At 42.0% G+C, this 16,439-nt stretch overlaps 1 long non-coding RNA gene across 2 annotated transcripts in view; it reads right to left on the bottom strand.

The window, feature by feature from the left end:
* LOC309708870 overlaps nucleotides 1-16,439 on the bottom strand; it is an 87,794-nt gene that overhangs the window by 62,032 nt on the left and 9,323 nt on the right. For both annotated transcript variants that reach the window (XR_014277366.1, XR_014277367.1), the window contains exons 3-4: nucleotides 14,487-14,632; nucleotides 7,192-7,300 (exon numbers count right to left, since the gene is read on the bottom strand). This is a non-coding gene — a long non-coding RNA (uncharacterized lncRNA). The remainder of the gene's footprint in view (nucleotides 1-7,191; nucleotides 7,301-14,486; nucleotides 14,633-16,439) is intronic.

The following is a 16,439-nucleotide window of genomic DNA, read 5'->3' as shown; positions in this document are numbered from 1 at the left end:
TACAACTGTGTGTGTGTGTGTGCGCGCGCATGTGTTTAGGACATTGCATGGCTATCTCCAAGCTCTCCCTCTCTCGCTCGCTTAGACACTCACTAAGTTGGACACCAAGCCAGACTGGGCGAAGGAAGGAAAGCGATTTGACCCCCGACTGCGTGTTTAGGGAAGAGGGTCTTGAAGCATGTCAGCTCCACTCAGGCTCCACTTCCCCTCTGTGTCCTTCCTATTTTTTCCCTAGTGCCAGGCCCAAACTTTGAAAACATCCACCTTAATAGGACCTAGTCAGCGAGAGCTACTCTTCCGTCTATCAAACTGTGATCCAAGGTGTCAGCCTGGGCCAGCTTTGACAGAATGTCTCCAAACGAACAGTACAATGGTGTTTCCCTCCCCAGCACTCGGCTGCTCTAGTGTAGCCCACTGGCTGCCTGGCCTCTCCATCTCACTACACCACCTCTCCCTTAGTTCGCCTGCTTGATTTCACCTCATAGAACACCTTGCAACAGTGGGTTGACTGACAGCCACAAGCCGGCCTAATTGTCTTCTTTTCCAATTTAGAGCTCACCTGGAAGCTTCAGTCTTATTTCCCTTCTTAAGGAGATGAAGTTCTTCCAGAAATATGATGTAGCCCATCATTATTTAATCACAACGGGTTATCCAAACACAGACTGAAAGAAGGTGTGGTGATAAAAGGCAAGAAAAAGAAGAAAAAAAACCCCTCTATATGGCAGCATTGTATATTTCTATATTATATGTGGTGTTGTAACAGAATTTAGGAGCAAAAGTTTCATGCGCCTGGGGTGACTTCAATGAAAAACAAAAGTCTTATACCCCCTAACTCAAACTTGTGTATGTACAGAAAGCAAATATTGGGATTAAATTCCCAAAACATAACAATTCCAGTTCATCCATTCTTTACTCTGCCCAAAATAATACAATTCATAGCTGTCAGGCCCTATGGCACCCCGAAATTTGAAGCATCGATTGAGGATATTGACCATTCACCAGATGCAACTCCCTGTGTTTTAACGCAGAGTGCTGAAATTATGTCTGCCCTTCCTATTAAACAATAAGCTCCCCCGGTGTTGAGTAACTACATGATAAGTAAAAACAAATATAGGAGAAGAAAATTAATATTAGCAACTATTAGACATGCATGTTTTTATTTTTTCATTTTTTTGCACCACAAAAGAAAATTCCTAAAATGTTAATGAAGAGAAATCTTCCATGATGTGATAACACCACCTCATTTTGTTCCAATTTTCTAATACTTATTAGTCCTGAAACTTTATATCTTCAATCCTGCGCCCCCAGGCATCCTGTTCACTGCAGACATCCTCTGCAAAGACTGAGAAAAGAGTAAAGCAGGAGGGTCATGAAGAGGGATGCCTAAGTGTTGTTTGGTTTGGTTTTCTGATTGTGATGCCGAGTTTTAACTATTAATAGGCAGTGCGAGCTGCATTAGAGTATGCCTGCATTTCTGGTTTGCCTCTGATGACTTCCACGGGTGAGGTTTTGTCCAATAAATTAAAAATAACACGGTCAGCTATGTGTGAACGAGAGCTTCTTTTGCACCCCAGACCATTTTAGGTAAGGGAAAATAAAGTCCTTTCTCAAGGCCCCAAAGTCCAGAGGTGTGACTGGAGAATATGCACGTGGTTTCATCCAGCACACCTTAGCTGCACTGTAGCTCTGGTCCCAGCCTCTGTTCTCTCCTCAACCTAACGCAGCCCTTTGGCTGCCAGCTTAGTTTGTCAAATTGTATGAAACTATTGTGGATTACCATGAGGAGGAGAAATTGCACTCCAGCTATACACAGTAGCCTCTTAAAAGCACTACTCAGAGTTGTTTTCTGTGTGTGTGTGTGTGTGTGTGTGTGTGTGTGTGTGTGTGTGTGTGTGTGTGTGTGTGTGTGTGTGTGTGTGTGTCTCCCACTCGACTGTGCTGGTGTTAAGATGGCAACACTTGCCCCTCTAACCATCACTGAGTCAACAAATGAGTCCACACTCGGTACTATTGGAGCAGCTCCCAGTGGTTTCCCAAGTTCCTGCCAGAGCTGGTGGAAGCACACACGCACGCACACACATATACACACACACACACATTTATGCACACACTTACACGTACACGCGCACACACAAATACACAGACTCACACAAACCAGTTAGTCCCAAGGACACTCATGCGGTTTCACATCTAGTCAACCACCCAAAAAAACCATTTTGGGCTTCCAGTTCACTTTAACATCCATATCCACACACACGCACAAAAAGGACTGGCACTATATTAATAACACTTAATCATTTCCTCTGACCTAAATGATTTCTTTATGGTGCAGTGGAAACAGCAACCAGAGTCATGAATATGGTCTTAATCTGGCTGAATGTCAGAACTGTCTTCAGCGAGCGCACATGCAACCACGACGCACATGAACACTCATTCACGTACAATGCCACACACAGCAGCCACATAATAAAATATTCTCCTGGCGGAGTATGAGATTTCGCTACGTTCACCTTCTAGTTTTTCCTCAGGACTCAAATATGTAAAGCGAGTAAACAATTATCAGACTAACTTTTAATAGCAAAGCTGGAACCGAGTGTAAACATATCTGCATTGCTGCTCCAGTGTTTTCCCCCGTTTACGTTTTATGCTTCAAATTTCATGCCATGACTGCTTCCTTTAGCGAATATTCAATTCATATCAGTATAAGCAGTCTGTTCTCAAGAGTGCCATTAGAATAAGATAAGTATTTAGCTCCAAGGAAAAAGCCTTTAAAATGATGCCCTTGCCGTAATAGTAGCGGTAGCAACGTATCAGAGCGGGAAAGTCTCATTATGTTTTGCAGCATTACGAGGCTGAGAACAATTTCAAGACAGATGTTACATGGAAGGGTCTATATGTGTGCACCGTTCTTACTGCTGAATCACACTGCTCACTTCACCCACTGTGTTACATGTTATGTTACTCCAGCTGAGTTATTTATTTCACTGATGGAAAAAAACACAAATATATGAGAACCTATTGCGTTCGTTTGTGACCTGGCTACGACCGTTTTTGAAAAGAAGGAAATAGCAGCCTGGAAAGGACTTAAGCAAGAGACAGACTAAGGAAGGGAGACAGACGGGCGTGAATGGGAAAAGAGGAGGAGGGGGCAGTATTTTAATGCCTGTTGTCACCACGTAATGTCCTCACTACGACAAAATGCTGAAGCAGAGAAACTGGAGAAGACTTTTATAAAATCCCCCTGCTGCCTCTAACATATCTCGGGGATATTCCAAGAGCAAAACGTATAAATCTGGGTCTTTTCACATCCAAGTCCTGCTCGTGAACACTGAATTCACACGCACAAACACACACGCACACTGACACGCACTAAGTCCCTCAAGGCCCATGAGTGCAGTTTGAATACATAGTGCACACTACTGGGCCCTTGTTGGAGCCAGCGCTGGCAGGGTTATACTGAGACTATAATAACATGCTCTCTGCAAGACAAGGTGTTGGTCTTCTCTGAAGTGTCCTGTTCCCATGCTGCAAAGTCAAATAATAATCTTCTGTCATTTTTTTTTTTTTAACAAATGTGAGTCCTATCCCTCAATTATTTGCAGGAGGGTTAAATCTCAACTATTCCTGATTATTGTTTAACTCAAATGAGGGAGCCAGTGAATCTTAATGCTCTTGTTTAGTTGGATGTCTCCACCATTCGTCGGTTGTACTCCATAGTCATGCCATGATTTGTTTTTAATTTACTTTCCCTTCCCACAGATTACATTTTCTCTCCGTCTCTCATCTTTCTATATGCCGGTGTGGTGTGCACAGACTGTTTGTGAATGAATGCGTGTGCGTATGTGTGTCCTCATGAATTTATTTATTTGTTTCGGTGAACCGCAAGCCGGTGAGCTAAGGAGAAGCCGTCAATTTACGTAAACAGTCATGAAACATGGAGGAGGGGAGGCGAGAGAACAGAAAAGGAGAGCAAAAGTGAGACCGAAAAAAAGAGGGAGTAACAAAAGGAAAAGCAGAGGTGCGGCGCGTTTGGGAAATGACAGCGAGTCTCATGCGAGGCCTGGGGGCAAAGGGACGGCCGGCGTAGCTCCTTCCCCACCTGGCGCTTGTTGACAAGGATTTAATGCTGCCTTTAACGTTTGAACTGCGCAGCAGGAAAAGGAGGAGGAGAAGGGAGTGGTGGGACAGGAAATACTCTCCACACCTTCTTGATGTCAAACACAAGTCTGTGTGTGACTGTGCTGTTGCTGCCACCTGAGGGACGCATTAACATCCTCCTTGCCCTCTCATTCCTCTTCTCAACACACTCATACACATAGAGAGACATGATTACACAAACATAAAGAGGCTCTCTTTCACCAAAAAATGCTCACTGACTGCCTTTGTTGCCTGCCCCTAGGGTCAATTAGGTCACAACATCAGGCCTGTCCCCATATGGAGTATTTTGGTCGCACGCCCAGTTTGATTTCCCCTTGTGCCTCTCTGATTAAATCAAGCTGGACATTTCTGTGGAGGGGGGGGTATCAAGGGAGGGAAATTGGAACTACTGCCAAACATGCACAGTTCCAGACAAGTCACACAAACTTGTCTTCCTTGCTTTCCCTCCGGTTCTCCTTTTGCAACTAAGCTTTTATTTTTTCTCTTCATTACTTCAACTCATTGCAGGTTTGAAAAAGGAGTCCATGCATGTACTATATGACTTGGAGAAGCAGAAATGTCATTTGTAGAAAAAGGGAATGGCCAAGTCTTTAAAAAGGACATAAATCTAAATTAGGCTGAAGGACGTGTTGAGAGGCCTCAGTAGTTGCTAACACTTTCATGGTCACCGAGATGGGCGACGCAGCAGGGGTGCAAGAATGTGGGACAAGGTCTGCCAGCTGGCTGCAGGAAACTCAGAAAACTGTTCAAGTGGCTTGCCATTTTGGGTGTAGATACTGATGATGAAATATTTTTACATATCAAATCAGAGGAGAGCCACATACATCTACAACAGCACCACAACCTCGCTGAAGCTCAGCATTGATAGACAGGCATTAAATGTCTGTCTGCCTATGTTAGGTTTTCTGGAGAGTCTAATGTAGTGTCAGTGATTGATGAGTCAAAAGACTGTGGTTTTTATAGGGATGTAGCAAATAACAAGCGGGCCTAGCCCACTATTGTAGGTCTCAAGATGATGACATCATGACACAGTGAGTAGGAGGTAAAGAGCAGAACAATAATCATTTATCCCCATCAACTTCTGACTCTCTTACACAAACTCTCATTGATCTTCCCCCCCACTTTCCAGCAGCTATGCTGGAATAACGAATGCATTCATAGATAGATGCACAAAGACGTGCATGCAAATGACCACAAAAATCCTAAACTGTAAAATTACAGAAATATGTATATATACGTATCTATGCATATAAACTATTAAAAAGCAACCATGGATGCATGTATGCAGCTGCATAGATAAAATGAACCTCTAAACAGCCTCCATTGTCTGGCTTCTTTTTTTTTTCCTTTTAAACTCAGGATGCCTTACAACAATTTACACACCATCTCCTTCCTCCTCTTTACATACAGCACATGATGTTTAAATTAAAGGGGTGGGCGGGGGTGAAGTGGGGAGCAGCGCGAAGGAGAGAAAGCGAAAAAAAAAAAGTTTCCTGAACATAGTAGAAAATTATTTTCTCTGGACAGTTTTAAGAGTCGACATCCTGTGCTGGAGTTCTCTAATCATCACCAGCGCAATTTACAATCAGAACACACAGCGAGCCAGTTCAGACCAGCTCATCTGTTGACTTTGGCCCCAGCTGAGCTCTGCGTCCTGCACTGTGTATGTGTGTGTGTGTGTGTGTGTCTATTCGCTGTTTGCCATTTGAGACTTGGGTGACTCGGCACCGGGCCCTGACAAGGGTGGGGTGAAACTCTGTGGGGCTGAGGCGACCGCACGCATGCACATGTTCCCACTCTTTCATATACACATTTGCACGCTGCTTTTTTTTTTTCTTTTTTGCACACAGGCGCACACACACCGTAAAATATCCGCTGTACAAACATGGAAATGCACTTGAGCACACATGCGTGCATAAGTAAGATTTGGGCATAATTGCGCACTTGATAAACACAGATATGCATGCCACCAGGAGACTATTGCGCCACGCACAAACTCAAACACAATTAAGACAGATGTATTACCACAAAAATTCACACACACGTAATTAGTTCTACGCATACAAGCAGAAAAAAAAAGAAAAACTCCCTCCCCATATCTACCCTAATCCAGCGTGGCCCCGGTCCACAGCGCACGGCCCCCTTACATGCATCTATGTGTATGTCTGTGCATGTGCGTGTCACACTCAGGATGCTCTCCCACCCACAGTTCCCTTGGCTGGCCTCCACCTAGCCCAGTGCGGTGCTGTTGCCTTGCCGCAGGGCTGAACACAGCTCACTGTGTGTCTGCCCCCTCAAAGCCCCAGACTGTCCCAACCAATGTGCTTCTGATTAGGTGGCTTAATTACAGCTGTAAAAACAATGTTGATATAAGCCTCAAAATTGCAGTGTGTCAGATACTATTAGCCAGCCTTGGACTCTAGCCATTGTTATCCAACTCCCCACCCTCTCACCCTCACCATTGCTCCCTCTTACTTGCTCTTCCAGTACTTTTTGTGTTTTTTTCCTGCTCCCTTTATCCTTTCTTTCATGTCACAAGTTGCAACACAGGCATATTCCAAGAGGCCAAACGACCCACAAATTAACAGCAGTGACGTCCATGGCTGACCTTGACCCAAGAAAGTAAGAGGAAGCTCTTTGGAATCAAACATGCTGTAAACACATGAAAATAAAAATAAAGAAAAAAGTGAAAGATTTTAGTCGATCAGGTGTGAATTGCACTTCATTTGTTTGAAATTGGCTTTTTGGCCTGGGATGGTTGGCCTTTTTAGTGGTCTGTGGTTGTTCAAAATAAGGGCTCTGGCTGCACAGCAGAGTAAGGGGATATTCTATTTGCAAATATTGCAAGGTGGTGAAGGCTTCCAGGGACTGGAGGTCAGACAGTCTGGAACAGGACACAGCTCTCTGTTGGGTTCTTTGTGTTTCAGTGACAGTGACTAAGGAGCGGGAGTGCGAGGTGTGCCAGAAGCCTGGTCCAGGGAAAACGTGGCAACAGCGTCGAGTAGAGGCAAGAAAGAAAAGCAAAGTAAAAACCTCAAGTATGCAAATCCTGGGTGGTCCCATCTTTGGAGAAAGTCCCCTTTTTTTCATCTGTCTCCATCACCGGGGCAGCTTCAGACTCCGCTCTCCTGAGAACCAGGTGCTGTGGATGAACGGTGGACATTCATCAGGCTCACTTACATTTACTTACAGCTAATCAGTACAGCTAAGACAACAGACACTGGAAAGACCAAAGGGAGAATTTGACAAAAAGTCAGCAGAGTGGATGAGGGACACGCTCAGAAAGAGTTTCCAAACCCCTCTGGCCTCCATGGTGGCCTGCATTACTCTTGTGGCCTGCTCTGCAGCTGGCACTTCAAGGTTTCCCAAATGTTTAATGCCAGGGCCCCAAATTCACATTGGTATGAAAAGCAAGGCAGACCAAAATGAAAGCCAGGAAGCAAACTCACTAGGCCAGTATTGATTCTTGTGGACCAGTCAGGGTGTGTCTCTCCACTTCCCAGCCTTGAAAGGCCGTCTTGTCACAAAAGGTGGAGGCAATACAGTATGTTGTCGTTTGAATAATTGATGACCGATTTCTAAGTAATCAGTGTCCTCACAAGACAATGCATTCTCTCTCTCCCTGGTGTGGAGAAAGAGCCCGGCCTGTTTTTGTCCCGGTGCCTTTAGAAGCAAAAGGTAAAAGCTTTAATGCACTGAAGCCACTGGAAGTGCTGCCTCTGAAGGACTCCCCCTGGAATCAACTGGGATGGTGTGTCTCATCTTATGAGGGGGCCTATCAGAGTGGCCTTCCAGTAAAAGGAGTTAGAGAGAAAGAGAGAGAGTGAGAGACAAAGTAGGAGAGGAAGACAGAATCATTGAGTGAGCTGCTGTGTTGAAGTAGGAAGACGTGCGCATGCATTTAGATGTGTGAGTGCATGATCATGTACATGTGCTGCATGATGTATTCTAAGTATAAAGTTTGTTTAGGTGGTGCGCATTAACGTTTTTGTGTTCATTTGCAAGAATGTTTTCATAAGTGCCCATGTGCGAGTGCGAGTGTGTGTGTCCTGGAATGCACAGCCCCTTCCTCTAAACAGGAAAGGAGTACGTTTAATAGCATCACCACCCTTTCCCCTAGAACAGGACGGTGGCCAGACCAGAAGAACGTTAACTGAGGGCCAGTCTGAACCTTGTACTGAAACCTTTTCACAGTAATCTTCCACACAACACCTCATTTCCTGAGATTACCGCTGAAGATGCCGTCTCCTGTACAATGTACCGGCAAGAGACATGAAACCATCCCTGTATATCCAGTTTCAGTGCTATGGCATGAAAATCGTTTAAGTGACTGAAAACAGTTCTGTTCTGCCGGCTTGGTGAAAGAGATTCATTTTTAAATACATTCTCATTTTTAATTTGACGCCAGAGATATGCTTGTAAGAAGTTGGGACCGAGGCGTGTTTACTGCTGCGTTGCATCACCTCTCCTTTTAATAACACTCTGTAAACGATGGCATAAAGTTGTTAAATAGTTGGGAGCCTAATTGATTATATTTTTGATTACATGACACATAAAATGCTCTCCGTAGTTGGCAGGTCTATAGCATAGTCGGGACAGTTTACCCATATGGAAAAGATATATATAAATCTTATAACGTTTTTGTCTGTCTTGTATGAAACTTGTATGAAAAGCATACAAGAGTGAAAACACATATAAGATCCCTTGAAAAATTATATAATGAAACTTGTATGTTTTGGATACTTACTAAAAAAATATATGAAAGTAATGAGAAAGTGGCCACTTTCATGAGTAAATCATATATGTTTTTACTATTTCTTTTCCATATGGGTAGAAAGCGCGGTCTACTTCAGACTCATTCCTTTTTTTTATTTGTCAGTTATTTGCCTTTAGGTTGCCTTTCAAAAGTCCTCTTCCTTCAGATAACATAATTAACCCTGTTTGACCTTTCCCTAATTTTAGAAAGATTAAATCACATTATATCAATTTCCTGGAGAAAAAAAATTAACCAACTCAACTAATTAACACATTGAACAGACAACATCACAATTTAACAGACAATCTGTAATCTGTCATCTGTAAAATTACTGCATGTATTTGATACTGTGTATAACACTGCGGACACATAATGTGAAAATGGTCAACTGTGCTAATAAATACAACAATTCAGTTTTATTTATACAATGCCAGTTCATAAGGCCTGAAGCCCCTTTATATTACAAGGGAAAAACTCTTTTTAGAGCAAAACCATCAATTACCAACCACTAGGCAACAGTGGGAATCAAGAACTCCCTTTTAACAGGAAGTCCCCTGAACCAGGTTAAGGGGCAGTCATTTGTCATGAGTGGTTCTGGGAGTGAGGTGAAAGAAGAGAGAAAAAGAGAACATTATTTTACAGACTAACATACTACAGAAATGTGCTGGTTCACGGGGTCACCTTGCAATGTCCAAGGTAATCATGTGTAATCATGTATATTCATAAAATAAAATAAAATATTTCAGTTTTCATGAAATATTTCATTTTTTTAAATGTTCCATTAAACAAAGTGTTCAGGTTATTGCATTCTCTTTTTATTAACATTTTACACAATGTCTCAACTTATTTGGAAAGGAAATGGAATAAAATGTATTTAGTAAAATAACATGGTAAGAGGACAACAAACAACAGAAGAAACACTTCTGGTAACTCTACTACTTAGAGAATGGGACAGAATTAGTGAGTTTATGTGTTGTTTTTTTAGAGAGCCATGTTGGGTCTGTTATAGTGGGACTCTAACCAGTCCGCTATGTGGTTTCCACACGGACACTTCTATTCACACTGACACACGCACACACACACGAAGTTCTGTTATCACCTCGTAAAGCAACCCCTGGGGTCACACAACACAGTGTCCTGAAATGACACTAAGAGTGAAAAAACACAGGGCTACACAAACGCTGCTATTACATGTTCAGTGTAATCACTGTATTTGTCTTCTTGCAAAGTTCCAGTGTAAGCTTACTTCAATAAATTCGTGAGACAGAGCTCACATCTACACCAGCGATGCATTCGCAGGGTGATAATTGAACCTTGGAACCTAAATGTGTGAAGAGCACCAGGTGTTAAAAAACTCGCAAGTAGAGTAAAACCTGAAATACACTCACGATAAAATGTTTCGTTTGGTTTTGCGTTTTGCTTTAAAAATTGTGCCAAGTATTTAATTCACTCTGATAGACTGGAAAAATGTCCAGGGTGTTTCCTGCCTCTCGTACAGTTTCAGCTGGAACAAGCTGCACCCCGACAAGGCTGATTTGGATACACAGTTAGGAAAATGGATGGATTTTATTCAGAGAGACATTTTACATCTGAGAGCATTTTGTTTATTACTAAAAAAGAAAAAAAATCTGTTAATTGCTCAGCTGATTAACAGCAAATTGCCTTTTTTTTTTTTTTGCTTGTTTTTCTTTTCTTTTTTCCTTCTTTTTTTTCAGCAAGGCTAAAAACAAAACCTTTAATGGCATTTTTCTGGTAAACGGTAATTAGAAGGCCTTTAGCAAAAATGACAATCATTTGATGGTTCCAGCTTTGTTAAATCTTATTATCCAGTGAACAGCTGTAGATCAGTGTGAGAGAAATGAATTTGTCTTTTTTACTTGGCTGCTGAGTTCCTTTAAATGCATATTAAATTTCCCAAAATATAAAACTGGACTGTTTTGAGTTGCTTTAAACCTACAATTTATTTAACCATAATACAGGTTGCTTTAATAAAACATTAAAGGTGGGTTACAATAAAGCTGGCTGTGGTAAAGTAAACGCAGCTTACAGTAAGAAAACAAAAAACTCGGCTCTATTTCATCTGCTGAAATGTTTGTAAGAAAGCAGTAAGATCATTTCAATATCAAAGGCACGCGTTCGCTTAATTTGCATTAAATAGGGGGAGGGTGGAAGTGGATTCAGAGCTAAGAGGAGGTCCTTATCCCAATCAATCAAGACATGTTAGTTGTGCAAAATCACATAATTAAAAAATGCACAAATATCATAACTTCTCAAAAATATCCAATTATGATTTCTTTTTATCCCTGAGCACATGCCTCCCCTCTCTTCATTATGTTGTGACAGTAACGTGAAACATTATTTAATATTTAGTGATGAAACAGGCAAGAAACTCTCTGCTTTAACTTGTGCTACAGAAATAAAATTGAAGAGACAGAGAGACTCTGCCAGAAATATGCTGAAAGTGTCAATGCTGCTGCTTGAATATGGGAAAATTGCTTATTTTCAGATTCAGCCACATCAAGCAGTTTTTTTTCCTGGCTGTTTGTGGAGGAGCTTGCATATTCATGGCCCGCCTGTTTTGAGAACCTGTCACTGAGCCTGTTATATAGCTCTCCCTGCTTTTCTGCTCAGGATGGCTTCAGAAGCAAAAACACTTCATCAGACTTAACACTGGCCGGCTGACACAGTCAGGCAGTAAAACTGAGAGCCAATGAAGTCTGGGCGAGCAAATGAACCGGACATAATACAACACTGACACAGAGGTCAACTTCTGCCGCTGCCTATATATCTGCACACTCATACACGTAGATAGAAAAGCACAATTGCACATCAGAACGAACCTCAGCCAATGCTATCAAATGCCCATACGCTCAAACAGACACGTACCATTACTTGCATCCTCCCACTACTCTCCTTTGGCTGGGTTAAATCCAGCAAAACCCCAGACTTCCAGCTGACCTGCCTCCCACCTCACGCTGCAGAAGAGCAAGCGCAGAAAAGAGGAGCTGGTAAGTGCCAGGATGCCCACTTCTCAGACAACAGCATCTATAGATTTATGACTTAAACTCGGCTAGTTATAAGGTCAATATGATATTGAAATGCATGGGAATAATTCCCTTTCTAGTTAGACAACTACCTTCATAAGTCTGAAGGATTAATAAAACAACCGAGCGAGTGTTTTGGCTGCTATGAAAGTATTCATTGACAGCATATCCCCCTGTGGCTCCGTGAAGCAGAATAGGTGTTCGATGGGAGATTAATCAGCTTGGCTAACTCTCAGGTCGGGAGCCCTTCATGCTGAAGCCGGCTACCGACAACCTTGAGTGCGAATATGTGTTTGCATTTCCGTGCACGCTGGTATATATATTTGCTTCCCACTTGAAAAACAGTATTGTGTAAGTAGTATGTGTTATCAATCCAGCTTCCTCCTCCCACACTATATGACTGCTGTGTTCCCCCTCCTTCCAACCCTTCCCTCTGCTGCACAGCCTCTGTACATAGAGAGCTCGGTACAGTCCCCGTGGAATCTCCTGTGTCAGTACATTACCTTATAAGTGGAGCTATTGACTGTGGGGACTCTTTGATACACATTCACATACAGTACAAACACAATTGATCTTCAACGTAGGATTGGAGGGGGGTCGGGCTGGGAAGTGAGGGTGCCGAAGAAAGATCTGCACACATATAACAGATCACACAGGCCTTCTTGTGGAATAAGAAGGCCTGTGTGTGTGTGTGTGTGTGTGTGTGTGTGTGTGTGTGTGTGTGTGTGTGTGTGTGTGTGTGTGTGTGTGTGCAGGAAGGAACAAAACGCTCTTTTGATAAGGATGTGACATGGAGCAATCTTTCCCTAGAGCCAGCCGCCGAGCACTGAATACTATCGCGCCACTGTAAAAGTGTAATATTATCCTATCTGTGCAGCCTCACATTGGGCATAATGTGACTGCCTGTATTAATTATACATTTCTTTTTGTTTTTGCATGCGGAGGATTTCCCCTCAGGGATGGTAAAATAATGACTCCATCTCATGACAACATTTGCAGCTCAATTAAAAAGTGTTTATGTCAATCTCCTCCTGTGTGGGCGCTGCCGGGTTCACAGTGTGCACGGCAGTAGGAGGCGGTTGTCATCCACTAGCCGCGGAGCGCCGGAGACTTGAGGTTGTCAAGACAATACACAAGGGTCAAACTTCAGCGAAGACTTTCTTCAAGGCAAAATAAATATTCCATCCAATCTCCTCACTTATTGGCAAAAGGGAATTATTTACTCGTTTCATGTTTTTTCACAGATAGGGGGGAAAACATACAAAAATCAGCGAGTGACTAATCGATCCCTGCTCCATTTATATTTAAAAATGGCTGAAGAAAGGAGCATTAGGTTCAAATAAATACTTTCTCTTAGATGTGAATGTGAGCTCAAACAGCAGTCAATGATATGTTTGAAATAAAAATAAATGAATTGGAGTGTTTTCTCTCTCAGCGAGAGAAGACTTCTAATGAGAGTGATCGTAGATGCCAAGACCAAATACTTCAAACAAAGGCAGCTTGTTCTTTCATACAACAAGGAAAAAAACAGTTTAAAGATATTCTCTTTAAAGAAAAACAAAACAAAGAGTGCGACAGAAAGAAAGATAGAATTATATTGTGTGGTTAAAAAAAGAAAAAACAAGGAGAAACGCAGAACCCTATTTGCTGTCTCTCCGGGAAACAGTCATAATTGCATTATTTGTAAGAGTAAAAGCAAAGGAATTTAGAAAATTACCAACAATAATTCCCAGTAATTATGGCTCCCCCCTTAGCACTGCTAACTTTGCAGCCTCGCACTGCTGCACGAAATGTGAGCTATATTCTAAATGCTTTAACTGTCCATATTCAGATGAGTTGTGAATATAAACAAGTGAGTGAGTGAAAAGTCCTTCTTGGTCTATTTAAACCCTCCCCCGCAGGCAACAGCATTTACAAGGAAACGGTTATCATTTAGTCTCTGTTGCGGATCAAAATGTCAAGCTCCACAGAGAATCTGAGCAGTGCTGTTAGGGCCAAAAGTGCAGTTTTAGAGCCCCAGGATCTGAGAGAAAAAAATGATTTGCAAATGCCCAAATATGTCTAATTGACCTGAAATATAGCCTGTGTGCAGGAACTGTTTGAAATCAATACGACGAGCGAAAAGAATATCCTTGAAGGAACATTTGAGAGGATCGTACCGCATGTCTTTCGGAGCAGCGGTGTGAAGTATGCAAGAATTATGAAAACAATCAAAAAGTCATGAAAGGTCATGTGAATTAAAATCACAGTGGTTGCAGCCAATTAAGAGAGTGTGAGGACCAGCTGTTTTTCACCTACCACGCCAGCATAATGGCAGGAGCTACTGTAGTTTATATGAATATTCTGTGGACGTGAAAACCATTTGTGAGTGGATTTACATGTAATGTATTCCCAGTGTATTTGTTTATTGTGTGTATTTAGTGGGGTAAATCAATAGGCAGTATTCCCAGCCTTGATTGGATTCACAATTAGCTCAAGTGAGAGATTCCCTAAAGGTGGGCATATTAGATTCAGCACAGCCAACCAACCTGATTGTCTTTGCCTCACGTCAGCTGCTGCCCCACCACAACATGCTTTCTGCTGTCCAGGTGCCTTGTGGGTAACAGCGAGTGCACGGAGGAACTTTCCTCCTATGTGGCGGGCAGGCAGTGACAGCTCCGAGATGCTCTTTGACCTGAGAGGAAGGGAAAACAACATCAATGGTAATTCCCCTTCAAACACATTAACTGGGATGAACTGGGTCCCACTGAGCCTCTCTGAGTGGACTCGCATTGATCGCAGAAATCCATGAATAAATTTAGCACTAATTGATTTTTTTTTCTCCTCCTCAGAAAATAAATATCTAATTCTAATGTAGGGGCAGTGAATGAAGAAGACTGTGCAACAACCCTACATTTCAAAAACAAAACAAAAACTGAACAAAATTAATTTTGAGAACTCACTTAATAAGCCACAAAAATATTCAGAGCCATCGCATCCCGTCTGAGCCGGGGATCCTGTGGTTTCCAGTCCAGTCACAAAGTTGATGCATTTTACGAATTGCTAAAAGTCAATACAATTTCAAAAAATAAATAAATGAAAATACACCTTGAGGTCAGTTAATAAACAAACAAAAATATTTCATTGTTTTAGGAGTGCCAAAGCAACAAGCCCAGAAATTAAGCCATTAGGTCCTGTGGATTTCAGCTACCTTTTAATTGCTTTCAGTGGGGATTGGAGTTGTACTTGGATGGGAAACGGTGTCACAAACACATTTACAAAAGCTGAATTTTATCACCCTGCCAATTGGAAGAGTGATACCGTCAAATATCAGAAAGAAAAATGAACAAAATAAGGGTCCAAGCAATAAGTGTAAATGCGACTGAGCCAAAAACGAAAACAATGTGCAAAGATTTCGTCCTTTACAATGGAAACACATCGGAGCACATGGTATGCCGTGGATCCTAAACTTCAGGCTCTTTTTTTAAGACCACTGTACTTTATTGAATACGCTTTCTCTCTTTCATTTTCATATTTATGACTACATCTGAAAGCACTGGTCAGTGAAATATAATAACATTGTGGATAAAACTAGAAGCATGTGCTTTTATTCTATGCCGTGATTACATTTTCAAATCCGACTTTGTGCAACACTGTTTGGACGGCAACAGTATATAATAATAATAATAATTAAATACATCACTTTGTGTATAATATCTGTAGCAGATATCATTGTATATTTCAAGCTGTCAACTGATATAGTCCTGGTGCTTAGTCTTGAGAGATGTTGGAGGAGATCTTGAGTTGCAAAGTTGTAGATTCAGGTATCATACTGCCACCTACTGGTTACTACTTTTCCAAGACGTTCAGTCAGTATGACTGCACTCAAATGAGCTACAACATGACTGAAATTATTCCATCGTTACAGGAAGGACAACTTCCACTTCAACGATACCTCTGATAATAAACGTTCATTTTCACTTTATTTCCAAATGTTGATAATATAAGATATGTGAATTAACTAAGTTATGAAACATCTAATAGGTGTCCCGACCAAACATTGTGTCGTGAGCATGTGAGATGTGATTAGGGTAGCCTTGAGACTCTCTTTACCAACAAACAATTGCTCAGTTGTGCAAAGAAAAGCAGCGAGGACAGAGGGGGGAAAAAAAAGAGTTTCTGAAATGTTCTTCTTTGTTTGATGGATGAGTTGCTCACATAAAGGCTGGGCATTACCTCTGCAAATAAACCAGACTTGACATTGCCCTGTGCTGGAACATCTGGGACGCCCCAGAGACAGGATCAAAGGCCTTGTGAGTCCTTGGACTCTATCTGTGCCAAACATGCACAGCGAGCTCATGAACAGCTATCCAGTGCATTTCAGTCATCATCTGTACTGGCTGTTTGTTAGTCATCAGCAATTTCTGTCCAGTATTTTAGATCATATTCCTCGGGGTTTTTTTCTTCTTCTTCTTTTCATCATGGTAACAGTGGCGGGGCAG

The sequence above is a fragment of the Aulonocara stuartgranti genome (genome assembly GCF_965226115.1).
Source record: "Aulonocara stuartgranti genome assembly, chromosome: 6".
In the NCBI taxonomy this organism is placed as follows: Eukaryota; Metazoa; Chordata; class Actinopteri; order Cichliformes; family Cichlidae; genus Aulonocara; species Aulonocara stuartgranti.
The sequence above is the reverse complement of the archived record's forward strand: the minus strand, read 5'-3'. Positions and strand labels throughout refer to the sequence as shown.